Source organism: Felis catus, chromosome A1 (genome assembly GCF_018350175.1).
Source record: "Felis catus isolate Fca126 chromosome A1, F.catus_Fca126_mat1.0, whole genome shotgun sequence".
NCBI classification, from domain to species: domain Eukaryota; kingdom Metazoa; phylum Chordata; class Mammalia; order Carnivora; family Felidae; genus Felis; species Felis catus.
In genome coordinates, this window is record NC_058368.1 from 108177899 (window position 1) to 108190939 (window position 13041).

The 13041-nt window shown below is 37.1% G+C and overlaps 1 protein-coding gene across 5 annotated transcripts in view; it reads left to right on the forward strand.

Moving 5' to 3' along the window:
- The window catches only part of CDC42SE2 (CDC42 small effector 2), a 187129-nt gene that overhangs the window by 114606 nt on the left and 59482 nt on the right, over positions 1–13041 (forward strand). The window lies entirely within an intron of this gene.

The window sequence follows — 13041 nt, forward strand, 5'->3', positions numbered from 1 at the left end:
TAGCATTATGCTTTCTCACTCCATGTTGATACAAATAGCTAGATTTTATTCTTTTCTTATGGCTAACATTCCTGTGTATGTGTGTGTGTGCCACATCTTTTATCCATTCGTCTGTTAGTGGACACTTGGGCTCCTTCGATAGTTTTGCTGTTGTAAATAATGCTGCAATAAACATAGGGGTGCATTTATCCCTTCGAATTAGTGGTGTTATATTCTTTAAGTAACCAGAAATGTGGTTACTGGATCATGGGGTAGTCCTATTTTTAATTTTCTGAGGAACCTCCATGCTGTATTCCACAATAGCTGTACCAATTTGCAGTCTCACTAATAGTGCACGAAGGTTTCTTTTTCTTCACATACTTGTCTACACTTGTTGTCTTTTTTATTTTTGACAGGTGTGAAGTAAGATCTCATTGTGGTTTTAATTTGCAGTTTCCCTGTTGATGGATGATGTTTAGTATCTTTTCATGTGTCTGTTAGCCATCTGTATGTCTTTGGAGAAGTGTCTATTCATGTCTTCTTCTGCCCTTTTTCTGTTTTTGTTTTTTAAGAGAGAGAGCGTGAATATAGGGGAGAGAGGCAGAGAGAGAGAGACAGAGACAGAGACAGAGAGAGAGAGAGAGAGAGAGAGAGAGAGAATCTCAAGCATGCTCCACACTTAGCACAGAGCCTGACACAGGACTTGATCCTGTGACCCTGGGATCATGACCCTAGCCACAATCAAGAGTCGGATGTTGGGGCGCCTGGGTGGCGCAGTCAGTTAAGCGTCCGACTTCAGCCAGGTCACGATCTCGCGGTCCGTGAGTTCGAGCCCCGCGTCAGGCTCTGGGCTGATGGCTCAGAGCCTGGAGCCTGTTTCCGATTCTGTGTCTCCCTCTCTCTCTGCCCCTCCCCCGTTCATGCTCTGTCTCTCTCTGTCCCAAAAATAAATAAACGTTGAAAAAAAAAAAAAAAAGAGTCGGATGCTTAACCAACTGAGCCACCCAGGCACCCCCTATTCTTCCCATTTGTATTGAAAAAAAAAAATTTTTTTTTAAGTTTATTTATATTGAGAGAGAGCAAAAGGAGGGGAGGGGTGGAGAGAGAGGGGGAGAGAGAGACTCTCATGCAGGCCCCACACAGAGCCCAGCAGAGTTAGCTCAGAGCTTAATGTGGGGCTTGATCTCAAAAACCATGAGATCATGACCTGAGCCAAAATCAAGAGTCAGATGCTTAACAGACTGAGTCACCCAGGTGCCCCTACCCATTTTTCAATTGGATTATTTGGTTCATTTGGTGTTGAGTTATATAAGTTCTTTATATATTTTGGATACTGTTTATTGAGTGTGTCTTTTGCAGGTATCTTCTTCATTCAGTAAGTTGTGTTTTAGTTTTGTTGGTTGTTTCTTTTGCTGTGCAGAAGCTTTTTAGTTTGAAGTAGTTCCAGTAGTTCATTTTTGCTTTTGTTTCCCTTGCCTCAGGTGACATATCTAGAAAAATGTTGCTATAATCAGTGTCAGAGAAAGTACCACCTGTGCTCTCTTCTAGGATTTTTATGGTTTTAGGTCTCACGTTTAGGGTCTTAGTCCATTTTGAGTTTATTTGTATATAGGGTGTATGAAAGTGGTCTGGTATCATGCTTTTGCTGTAGCTGTCCAGTTTTCCCAGCACTATTTGTTGAAGAGACTTTTTCCAGTGCATGTTCTTGCCTCCTTTATTGCAGATTAATTGGCCATATGATTAATGGGTTTCTTTCTGGACTTCCTACTCTTTCCCATTGATCTGTGTGTCTGTTTTTATCCCAGTACCATACTGTTTTAATCACTATGGTTTTGTAGTGTCACTTGAGGTCTGGAATTGTGATACTTCTAGTTTTTCCTTTTTCAAGATTGCTTTGGCTATTTAGGGTCTTCTGTGGTTCCATAAAAATTTTAGGATTTTTTTGTTCCAGTTCTGTGAAAAATGCCATTGGTATTTTCATAGGGATTGCATTAAGTGTATAGATTGCTTTGGGTAGTGTAGACATTTTACCTGGTTTGTCCTTCTAACATATGAGCATGGAATCTCTTTTCATTTGGTTGTGTTGTCTTCAGTTTCTTTCATCAGTCTTTTATAGTTTTCAGAGAACAGATCTTTCACCTATTTGGTTAAATTTATTCCGAGGTATCTTACTATTTTTGCCGTAGTTGTAAATGGGATTGTTTTCTTAATTTCTCTTTCTGCTGCTTTGTTACTAGTGTATAGAAATGTTGTGAATTTCCATACACTGATTTTTTATCCTGTGACTTTACTGAATTCAATTATCAGTTCTAGTTGTTTTTTGGTGGAGTTTTCAGGATTATCATGTCATCTTTAAATAGTGACAGTTTTACTTCTTTACCAATTTGGATAGTTTTCATTACTTTTTGTTGTCTGGTTGCTGTGATATTGTCTTTGGGTTTTAATGGTAGATGGGGAAGAGTAAATTTTACTCTTTAAAAATTGACTATCACTTTCATGCTTGATTACTTACATTCCTAAATATTATAAGCTATAGCTACATTTTTCTGATTCCTTCATATATTTCAGGCATTTAACAAGGCAGATTTACCAGTAAACAAATTTTCTTAAAACATAAATAATCCTTAAATGTCCAATAAATTATACTTGCAAATTTAGCTTATCACATTTTCTTATCTGTTAAATACCTTTATAAATAGAACATAAAATACCCTAATAGTAAGTTGTTAAAATATATTTAATGGCAATAAAATATTAATGCTGTAGCTTTTGGTTGACCTCATCATTTCTGTATTGATTTCTGTATTTTCCTGGAGTTATAGAGTTATCCACTGAAAAAGGAAACAGTTACTGTCAAGCCTAGCTGAGGTAATTTGGTTAAAAATCAGGATTGGGATGCTGTTATGAGTAAAGCTCTTAAGGTCAAAAACTATAGAATTTGAATGGATTTCTGGGGAAAGAAACTTGATAGCGTCTAGGACCTCGATACACCTGCCAAGCCTGAGCTGGCCTTGGTTAGCATGTGTGCTTTTCTTTGGTTGAATGGGTTCACTTAATGGGACCTTTTGAGTCCTCTTCTTTTAACTATTTACTCAGACACATGGGTTTTGTATTTTATGCATCTTTGTACTTACTGAAATGCTGGTCTTTTAAATGAGTTGAAAGTAGGGGTGGGAGGAAGATCTTTCCAAGCCCCAGTGTTATTTATTTATTTAATTTCTCAAATTCTGGGTCCCACTTCATCCTGGTGCTCTAAGCCTGTAGTAAAGCACTCATTTTAAGTTCTTTATTTGGGATGGAATTCTGAACCCCTTATTTCCCTTTATTCATGGAATAATCTTATTTCAGCTGTAGTTGTTCTCTACACCATAAAAAGTAATGTGGAGAACAGTTTCTGCCTCTGGGAAGAACTTCTGTTGGTCTCACTAACCATGATATATTCAATGTGCTGAATGGGAAAATAGGCATCCAAGAATACTTTATCCAGTAGGCTTCATTCAGAATTAGAGGGAGATAAAGAGTTTCCGGGACAAAAACTAAAGGACTTTGTGACCACTAAACCCACCCTGCAAGAAATATTAAAGGGGAATCTTTGGGAAAGAAAGACCAAAAGCAACCAAGACTAGAAAGGAACAAAGAAGGGGTGCCTGGGTGGTTCAGTCATTTGAGCGTTTGACTCTTGATTTCAGCTAGGGTCACAATGTCAGGGTTGTAGGATCAAGCCCTGTGTTGGGCTCTTCACTGAGTGTGGTGCCTGCTTAAGATTCATATTCTGTGTGTCTCTGTCTCTGTCTCTCTCCCTCTCTCTCACTCTTTCTTCCCCCTACCCCCTACTCGTGCTCTCCTTCCCTCTTTTTCTTAAAAATCCCCAAACAACAACTTTGTAGGTAATACAATGAGTTAAATTCATATCTATTAATAATCACTCTGAATGGAAATAGAAATTTAGAATATGATAAAAATGCATTTCAGATCAGAGAAAAGGATTTTTTGGTTTTTTTTAATTGCAGTATATTATAGCAGGGTAATGGTCCACAACAAACAAACAAAATAGATCCTTCTTTTCAGAGGAGGAAAGCAGATTTTTACCCCCCTTTATGTTATTGGAGTTGAGGAGGCATTTTTCAAAGATTGGAAATGCAGATACTCTAGTGGATTGTTAGTGGGTGTGTAGCTTGGTATATTCTGTTAGATTTGAAAAATATCTGTGAAAATCTAAAATACCTACTGAAATTTAAATCTACAAATTCTTTGATCCACCACCACAGATAAATGCTCTAGGTTTTGGGTTCACTCTGTCATATTCCACATGTGTGAAAGTACAGGATTATTCCATGCATTATGTATGTGGAAGTAAAAGGTGAGAAACAACTCAGCTTTACACCTATTGGAGATTGTTTATACCCATGTGATAAAATATAGCCTTCAAAATTGAGGTAGGCAGTTTTAAAAAAGTTCTTGATACTGCCTGTTTTCCAAGGGAAGTATTAAGTGAAAATAGCAAGGTGCCAAATGATATATGCAGTCACATGAAAATATTTTAAAAAGGAAACGATACATATTTATATTCTTTTGTATGTATAGAATACTTGTAAAAGGCTACACTAGAAGTTGATACTAGTGGCTGTGTCTGTGGAGGAGAACTGGGTGGCTAGATAATGGTGAGATTTATTTTGTCATAATCTTCTCTTGCATCTTTAGAGTTTTACACTATGGTAACATATTGGTATATTACTCATGTGACCAAAAAGAAATATGTAACACACACAAATTAATATGTAATACTGAGTAATAAAACCTCTTTATCCTAATTTTCATCTTTATCAACGCATCAGAATTTCTTAAGGGTGAAACCTTACATTACATTAAATTACATTAAAAAGGTTTTTTTTTTTTTTATTGTGATATAAAACATACAACAAAAATTACCATCTTGGGGTGCCTGGGTGGCTCAGTCTCTTGAACATCCAGCTCTTGATTTTTGCTCAGGTCATGATCCCAGGATTGTGAGATTGAATTTGGTATCAGGCTCCGTTCTGAGCATTGAGCTTTCTTGGGATTGTCCCTCTCTCTCTCCCTTTGTCCCTTTCCCCTGCTCACACAGTGTCTCTCTCCTAAAATAAAAGTTGAAAAAAATATTTAAAAAAAATTACCATCTTAACCATTAAAAAAAAGTCTGTTTATTTTGAGACAGAGAGTATGAGTGGAGGGAAGAAGCAGAGAGAGAGGAGAGAGAGAATATCCTAAGCAGGCTCCCTGCCATCAGCATAGAGCCTGATAGGGGGTTTGATCTCACGAACCGTGAGATCACGACCTTAGCTGAAATCAAGAGTCCGATGCTTAACTGACAGAGCCACCCAGGCGCCCCACCATCTTAACCATTTTTAAGTGTATAGTTTAGTAATATATTCACATTGTTGTGAACAGATCTTCTTAACTCTCCTCTTGCAAAAATGAAGCTCATATACTCATTCAACCACTTCCTTTTGCTTTCTATTGCTAGCACATTAGAAGTTTCTCTGAATTTGAGTACTTTAGATGTAAGTAGAATTGCTCATATAAGTGGAATCATAACAGTATTGGTCTTTTTGTGACTGGCTTATTTCACTTAGCATAATGTTTTCAAAGTTCATCCATGCAGCATTTGACAGGATTTTTAAGACTATTGAATAGTATTCCATTATATGTATAGATCACATTTTGTTGGTGAATTCATTGGCTGTTGGATGTTTGTCTTCCTTGTCCCTTTTGGCTCTTGTAAATAGTGCTGCTATGAACATGAGAGTGTACATATTCTTTGAGATTCTGCCTTCAGTTCTTTTAAATATATACCTGATATACCTAGGGGCGCCTGGGTGGCTCAGTCGGTTAGTCGTCTGACTTTGGCTCAGGACATGATCTCGTGGTTTGTGGGTTCAAGCCCCGCGTCAGGCTCTGTGCTGACAGCTCAGAACCTGGAGCCTGTTTGAATTCTGTGTCTCCCTCTCTGCTCCTACCCTGCTTACACTCCATATCTTTCTTTCTCTCAAAAATGAATAAACATTAAAATAAATAAATAGGGGTGCCTGGGTGGCTCAGTCGGTTAAGCATCTGACTTTAGCTCAGGTCGTGATCTCATAGTTTGTGAGTTCAAGCCCCCCACATTGTCACATCCTCTGTCCCCCTCTCTCTCTGCCTTTCCCTCTCATTCTGTCTCTCAAAAATAAATAAACGTAAAAAAAAAAAAAACCTTAAATACATATACATACATACACACACGTGATGTACTTGAAAGTGGGATTGCTGGGTCACCTAGTGGTATTATTTTTCAATTTTTGAGGAATCTTCATATTGTTCATTACAGGAGTTGCACCATTTTACAATTTTACCAACAGTGTGCAAGAGTTCCCAATTTATTCACAGTCTCACCTATATTTAACTGTTTTTTTTATACTAGCCATTGTAATGGATATGAGGTCATCCCAATAAACATTTTTAACAAGCATTATAGTCATAAATTCCTTGCATATTTAAAAAAGTTTATCAAGTATATTTAATCTGATTTCATTTTGATCACCTAGAATGTAACAAGTAGTCAATTTTTACAACTGTTGCTCAGTATGCTTTGTTGTTAGGTATATGTTCTATAATCAGATCTTAAAGGGATAGTACCCTTTACTGTGCCTCTCCTGTTTTTTTCTTCTATTTAACCATGATTGAATGATCCAGGAACAAACTAGGCTATACTTAACCCAAATGAATTATGCTAACTTTTCTCGTACATAGTTAAAAAAAAATTTTTTTTAATGTTTATTTATTTTTGAGACAGAGAGAGCATGAACAGGGGAGGGTCAGAGAGAGAGAGGGAGACACAGAATCCGAAACAGACTCCAGGCTCCGAGCTGTCAGCACAGAGCCTGACGTGGGGCTTGAACTCACGGACAGCGAGATCATGACCTGAGCCAAAGTCGGACGCCCAACCGACTGAGCCACCCAGGTGCCCCTTCTCATACATAGTTTAAATTCTCAGGTTCTGCATGTTATAAGAATTTCAACTGTGTACCAGCATTAAAAGTACAATGTTTTAATAAAAAACTGTACGTCATTTTTCCTCTGCAAGGTAGAATTAGACCTCTGTTTACTTTTTAAAAACATGTTTATTTATTTATTTTTAATGTTCATTTTTGAGAGAGGAAGAGAGCTCATTTGAGCCAGGGAGAGGCAGAGAGAGAGACCAGGACAGAGGGTCTGAGTGCAGGCTCCTGCACTGACAGGAGAGAGCCCGACGTAGGGCTCGAACTCACCCACCCAAGAGGTCATAATGTTAACCTAAGTTGGCCGCTTAACCAACTGAGCCACCTGGGCACCCCTGCCTCTGTTTACTTCTAATTGAAAAGTTTTACCTTCATGGTCTTGACAGTTTGGTGTTAACTTTTCTCACAAGATGAATTCAGTCATAAATTTTTTTTTAAGAGCAAGGTCAAGCAGTGTTGAAGGATTTTATCCAGACAAAAAAAGTACATGAGATCCTAGTGAAAAATGGAAAAAGGGTATAAATTGCTTTCCAGGTTTTTTTTTCTCCTCCAAAAAAATTTTAGGGTCATGAGTGTCCTACTACAAAATACCTGGTAAAACATTTTCCATTTTAAGTAAATTAATTGCAGTTTTGTTTTCTTGACTTGAAGTGCCTGAAATCATTATTCTGGCATTATCATCATAGAATTGCTGCTTCGGTCTTAGAAGTAGTTATTCTTTGGAAGTAGTTAGTAGTAGTATTTAAAAGTATTACATCATTATGTGAATATCTAGCTGTAGATATATACAGCTGTAGCTGTAGCCTACAATTAAATCGTAAGTATTAGAAGTCATTTAAAAATAATTTTTGCTAGACTTCAAGTTTCACCACTGTGTAATTAACTTCTTTATGACTTTTCATTTGAATATTTAAGACTGAGCAGTTGCATTTACTGTACTTGGTGTGTGAGTTGGTAAAGAAGGGTGCTGAGTGGTAGTAAGGCTTGGGAAGGGTGGGGGTTTAATCCTGTCAGTTTTGAGAAAAGATAATGAAATCCTTTATATTCTTTTCCATAGACATGCATTTCAAAGACTTACATTTTAATAAGAATTGGTTGTGCAGCTGCAACCCTGGCAACATGGACTAGGAGAAAAGAATTGGGGCACAATTCCAGAAATCAAGGCAGGCACTGGTCTCATGTGGAGCTGAGCTAATGAAACTGATAAAAATATAAACCACTTAGTAGAAATACGACCAGAAATAAGACCTTTCTTTGGCCTAGTGGATGTTGAAATTTTCTGAACTATATTTTAATATTTACAAAATGAAAAAACTGTCATAAGGTACTTACTCAATAAGAGTAGCTGCATTATATTCTCCTTTAGTATAGAAATGCCCTGTAAAGTCTGGGAAGCTAATACTCCTGTGAATTATATCTAAAAAGTAATTGTTGCTGGTCTATTCTTGGTAAAATATTTGAAGCACAAGCTACCAAGTTTGTTAAGAAATACATGCTCATTGTAGTTTTAATGTACATTTCTCACGGTTATTGGACTCTTTAGATGTCCTCAAATAAAATTTGTTAAACATACTCTCTTCTCTCAACACTATGAGAGTGGCTGCTGTAGAATCTATCATTAAGCCATAATTTAATTATTACCAACATTTAGGTTGTGCCTGGGTTTTTCCCTCCTATCATAAGTAGTATTGCTGGGACGCCTCAAGCATCTGACTTTGGCTCAGGTCATGATCTCAAAGCTTAAGGGTTCAAGCCCCACGTGGGACTCTGTGCTGACAGCTCAGAGCCTGGAGCCTGCTTTGGATTCTGTTTCTCCCTCTATTTTTCTACCCCTCCCCCACTCACACTCTGTCTCTCTCAAAAAATAAACATTAAAAAAGATAAAAATAAAGAAGTATTGCAATAAAACATTTTTTGTGCACATAAATATTTTGCATTTTCTGCATTATCCTCAATTATTGCTGGATTTTCAGAAGTCATACACATTAAATGTACACATTTTTGACAGTTTCTAAAAGTACTACCAATTTACATAACCTTAGTTTTTTTCAGCAGTGAGTTTTTTTTTCCTTTGTATCTTATCTGGCTCTTTGGGCTTTTCTTATTTTTTAATTTTCTTTAAAAATTTTTTTTGTAATGTTTATTTTTGAGAAAGAGAGGGCATGAGTGCAAGTGGGGGAGGGGCAAATAAAGAGGGAAATACAGACTCTAAAGCATGCTTCAGGCTCTGAGCAGTTAGCACACAGCCCGTGTCACGGTTCCAGTCCACGAACTGTAAGATCATGACCTGAGCCAAAGTTTGTCACTTAACTGATTGAGATACCCAGCTGCCTCTCTTTGGGCTTTTCAGTCGTGACTTCTTTTATCTTTAATTCTGGGAAAACTTACTCTCATCATTTTTTAACATGTTTATTTTTCTCTTGAAATGTATTATTTTTTCCCTCTTTCTGGAACTTCTCTCATGTGGTAATAGTGTCTGTCTAGTACAGTTATTTCCTGTCAAATCTAAAAGTAAAACAGCCAGTTATTTTACTAGCAAAATGAGTTTATTCAGCATCAGTGAAGGTACTGCATTTTGGAATATATCTCAAAATGCAAGTATGTAAAACCATATGCAAGTCCGGAGATGAGATAAGAGGAGAGGAGAGGAGCATTACTTTATTGAGAAAAGGAGAAAGATGGGAGGGAGCTGCTTTGAAGGAAAGTCCTTTGGAGTAAAGCTTGAGTTGAGCATGATGATGGCTTCTCATTGGTTGAGGTGTATATTTTCTTATTGGCTGAGCTTGTTGCTGGGCAAGGAGAAATTATTCCTTCCTCCTCTGGTGGCATTGCAATTAACCAGGAGTAGTAGGGCAGGAGAGCTCCCCCTTCTGGTATCTGGACTCCAGTTTTAATGATGGTCCCTTGGTGTGCATTTCTGTATTGCACAGTTGAGGCATTCTGCTCCAGATGGTGTAAATTGTTCAGTGTTTGTCTTTATTTTACCTTTTTTTCCTGCTCCAGATGTCTGTTTATTTTGATTGGTAAGGTAATGATCCCTTGGTTGGGGCAAGGGGAAGATCTGCTTAATCTAATAATATGTGGTGGAAATGGCCATCATCCAGACCTTGGTTTGTGTGAGTCCGGGTGAGTTTAAGGAGTGGAGGGGCTTGGGTCTCTGCTCAAATAGCCATCTTGCACCACCAAATTGCTCTCCTGTTGGCTGCTACTGCATCATTTTATGATCAGGGTTTATTTTATTTTTTTTTATAATTTTTTTTAAAGCTTATTTGTTTTTGAGAGAGAGAGCGAGAGCAAGAGAGAGCGCGAATGCAAGTAGGGGAGTGGCAGGGAGGGAGACACAGAATCTGAAGCAGGCTCCAGGCTCAGGCTCAAACTCACCACAAGATCATGATCTGAGCTGAAGTGGGATACTTGACCCAGTGAGCCACCCAGGTGCCCCATCAGGGTTTATTTTTTAAACTCTTAGAAATGAGTAGTAATACGTACTGGAGATAAGAGATATGTATTGCTTATTAGAAATAAGAAATAACACTTACTCTAGGAGGTAATGTCCGTAAGATTGTAATTCATCACCAAATCTGTAGGGTTTTGGCAGGGTGGTGGGGATACTTGACTGAATGGAACCCCAAAGTGAATTACATCTTCAGGAGACAAATGAAATAGAAGATGGGCCTATAGTTTCATGCGTGCTACATATTTGTATTTAACCTTGTTAGTGAGTAATAAATTTTTTAAAGTATTCAAATTACTCTGTTGTTAATTGCTATATTCCTGGAGCTTATTACTTGGTTATTGCCCAACAAATCTGTCACAACATACATATCATACAATATCATACATACATACATGTATGTATGGTGAAATCATTCGAATATGCATGCTTTTTTTTCTTTTAACTGTAGTGACATACCATATTATTAGTTTCTTATGTACAACATAGTGACTCAACCATTTTATATACATTAGGGAGTGATCACAGCTATAAATTTAGCTACCATTTACCATGATCCAAAATTGCTACATATTAGTAACTATATTCCCTATGCTGTACATGGTATAATTTGTACCTTTTAATCCCCTTCCCTTATTTTACCTATTCCCTTATTCCTTCATAAAATGAAGTCATGTGGTATGGTCTTTTTCAGTCTGACTTTTTATTAAGCATAATTCTCTCTATGTCCATTCTTGTTGTAGCAAAGGAAAGATGTCATGCTTTTTTATGGTTTATTTTAGTGTGTGTGTGTGTACACTACATTGTCTTTATCCATTCATATTTTGATGGACATTTAGATTGTTTCCGTATCTTGGATATTGTAATAATGCTGCAGGAGTTTGTATATTGCTCCAAATTAGTATTTTCCTTTCCTTGTTATAACTACTCTGAAGTAGAATTGCTGAATTGTGTCATAGTCCTATTGCCAATTTTTTGAGGAATCACCAATCTGTTTTTCATAGTGGCTGCACCATTTTGTATTCCCACCAGTAGCACATGAGGGTTCCTTTTTTTCTACATCTTGGCTAACACTTGTTATTTCTAGTCTTTTTGATACTAGCCATTCTGACAGGTGTGAGGTGAGATCTCATTGTGATTCTGATTTGCATTTCCGTGATGGTTAGTGATACATATGTCTGTTGGCCATGTGTTTTCTTCGGAGAACTATCTATTCAGATCCTCTAGTTTAAAGTTTAAAGTTTGAGGTAGTCCTGTTTATTTTTGCTTTAGCTACCCTTGCTTGGTGAGACACATCCAGAAAAATGTTCAAACTGATATCCAAAAGTTTACTCCCAGTGTTTTCTTCTAAGGAGTTTTGTGGTTTCCAGTCTTACTTTTTAAGTCTTTAATCCATTTTGAGATTGTTTTTGTATATGGCAAAGGAAAGTGGTCCACTTTCAGGGTGGTTTATTTGGTAGAGCATGTGACTCTGATACCAGGGTTGTGAATTCAGGCCCTATGCTGAGCTTATAGCTTACTTTAAAAAAAAAAAAAAAAAAAAAAAAAGAGGAACAAAGAAAAACGAGTTTTGGGGTGCCTGGCTGGCTCAGTCGGAGCATGTGGCTCTCAATCTCAGGGTTGTGAGTTTGAGCCCTGAATTTGGTATGGAGATTACTTAATAAAAACATTTAAAAATATTTAAGGGGCGTCTGGGTGGCTCAGTTAAGTGTCCGACTTCGGCTCATGTCATGATCTCATGGTTTGTGGGTTCAAGCCCCACATAGGGCTTTGTGCTGACTGCTCAGAGCCTAGAGCCTGCTTCAGATTCTGTCTTCATTTCTCTCTGCCCCTCTCCCTGTCTTTCTTCCTCTCCCTGTCTTTCTTCCTCTCCCTGTCTTTCTTCCTCTCCCTTCTTCTCCCTCTCCCTCCCCTCCACTCTCAAAAATAAACATTAAAAATGTTTAAAAAAAGAACTGGTCCCCTTTCATTCTTTTTTTTTTTTTCCTTTGTAATTTTCCATTTCCTCAACATCATTTATTCAGGAGACTTGTTTTTCCCATTGTGTATTCTTGCCTCCCTTGTTGAAGATTGACCGTATTGGTATGGATCCATCTCTGTGTCTTTTTTTGTTAGCACCATACAGTTTTGATTACTGTAGCTTTGTAGTGTAATTTGAAACCAGGGATCATGATACATCCAGCTTTGTTCTTCTTTGTCCAGATCACTTTGGCTATTTGGGGTCTTTTGTAGTTTCATATAAAATTTAGGATTCTTCGTTCTAGTTAAATGAAAAATGCCATTGGTATTTTGATATGAATTGCATTTAATGTATATGTTTCTTTGGGTATTATAGACCTTTTAATATTAATATATGCTATCCATGAGCACAGGATATCTTTCGATTTATTTATGTCTTCATTTTCTTTTGTCATTGTCTTACAGTTTTCAGAGTACAGGTCTTTTTTACTTCCTTGTTTAAATTTATTCCTAGGTGTTCTTTTTGATGTGATTATAAATGGGGTTGATTTCCTTTTTTTTTTTTTTTAAGGGTTATCTATTTATTTTTTTAAAGTTTGTTTGTTTATTTTACTTAACTTATTTTGAGTTCACAAC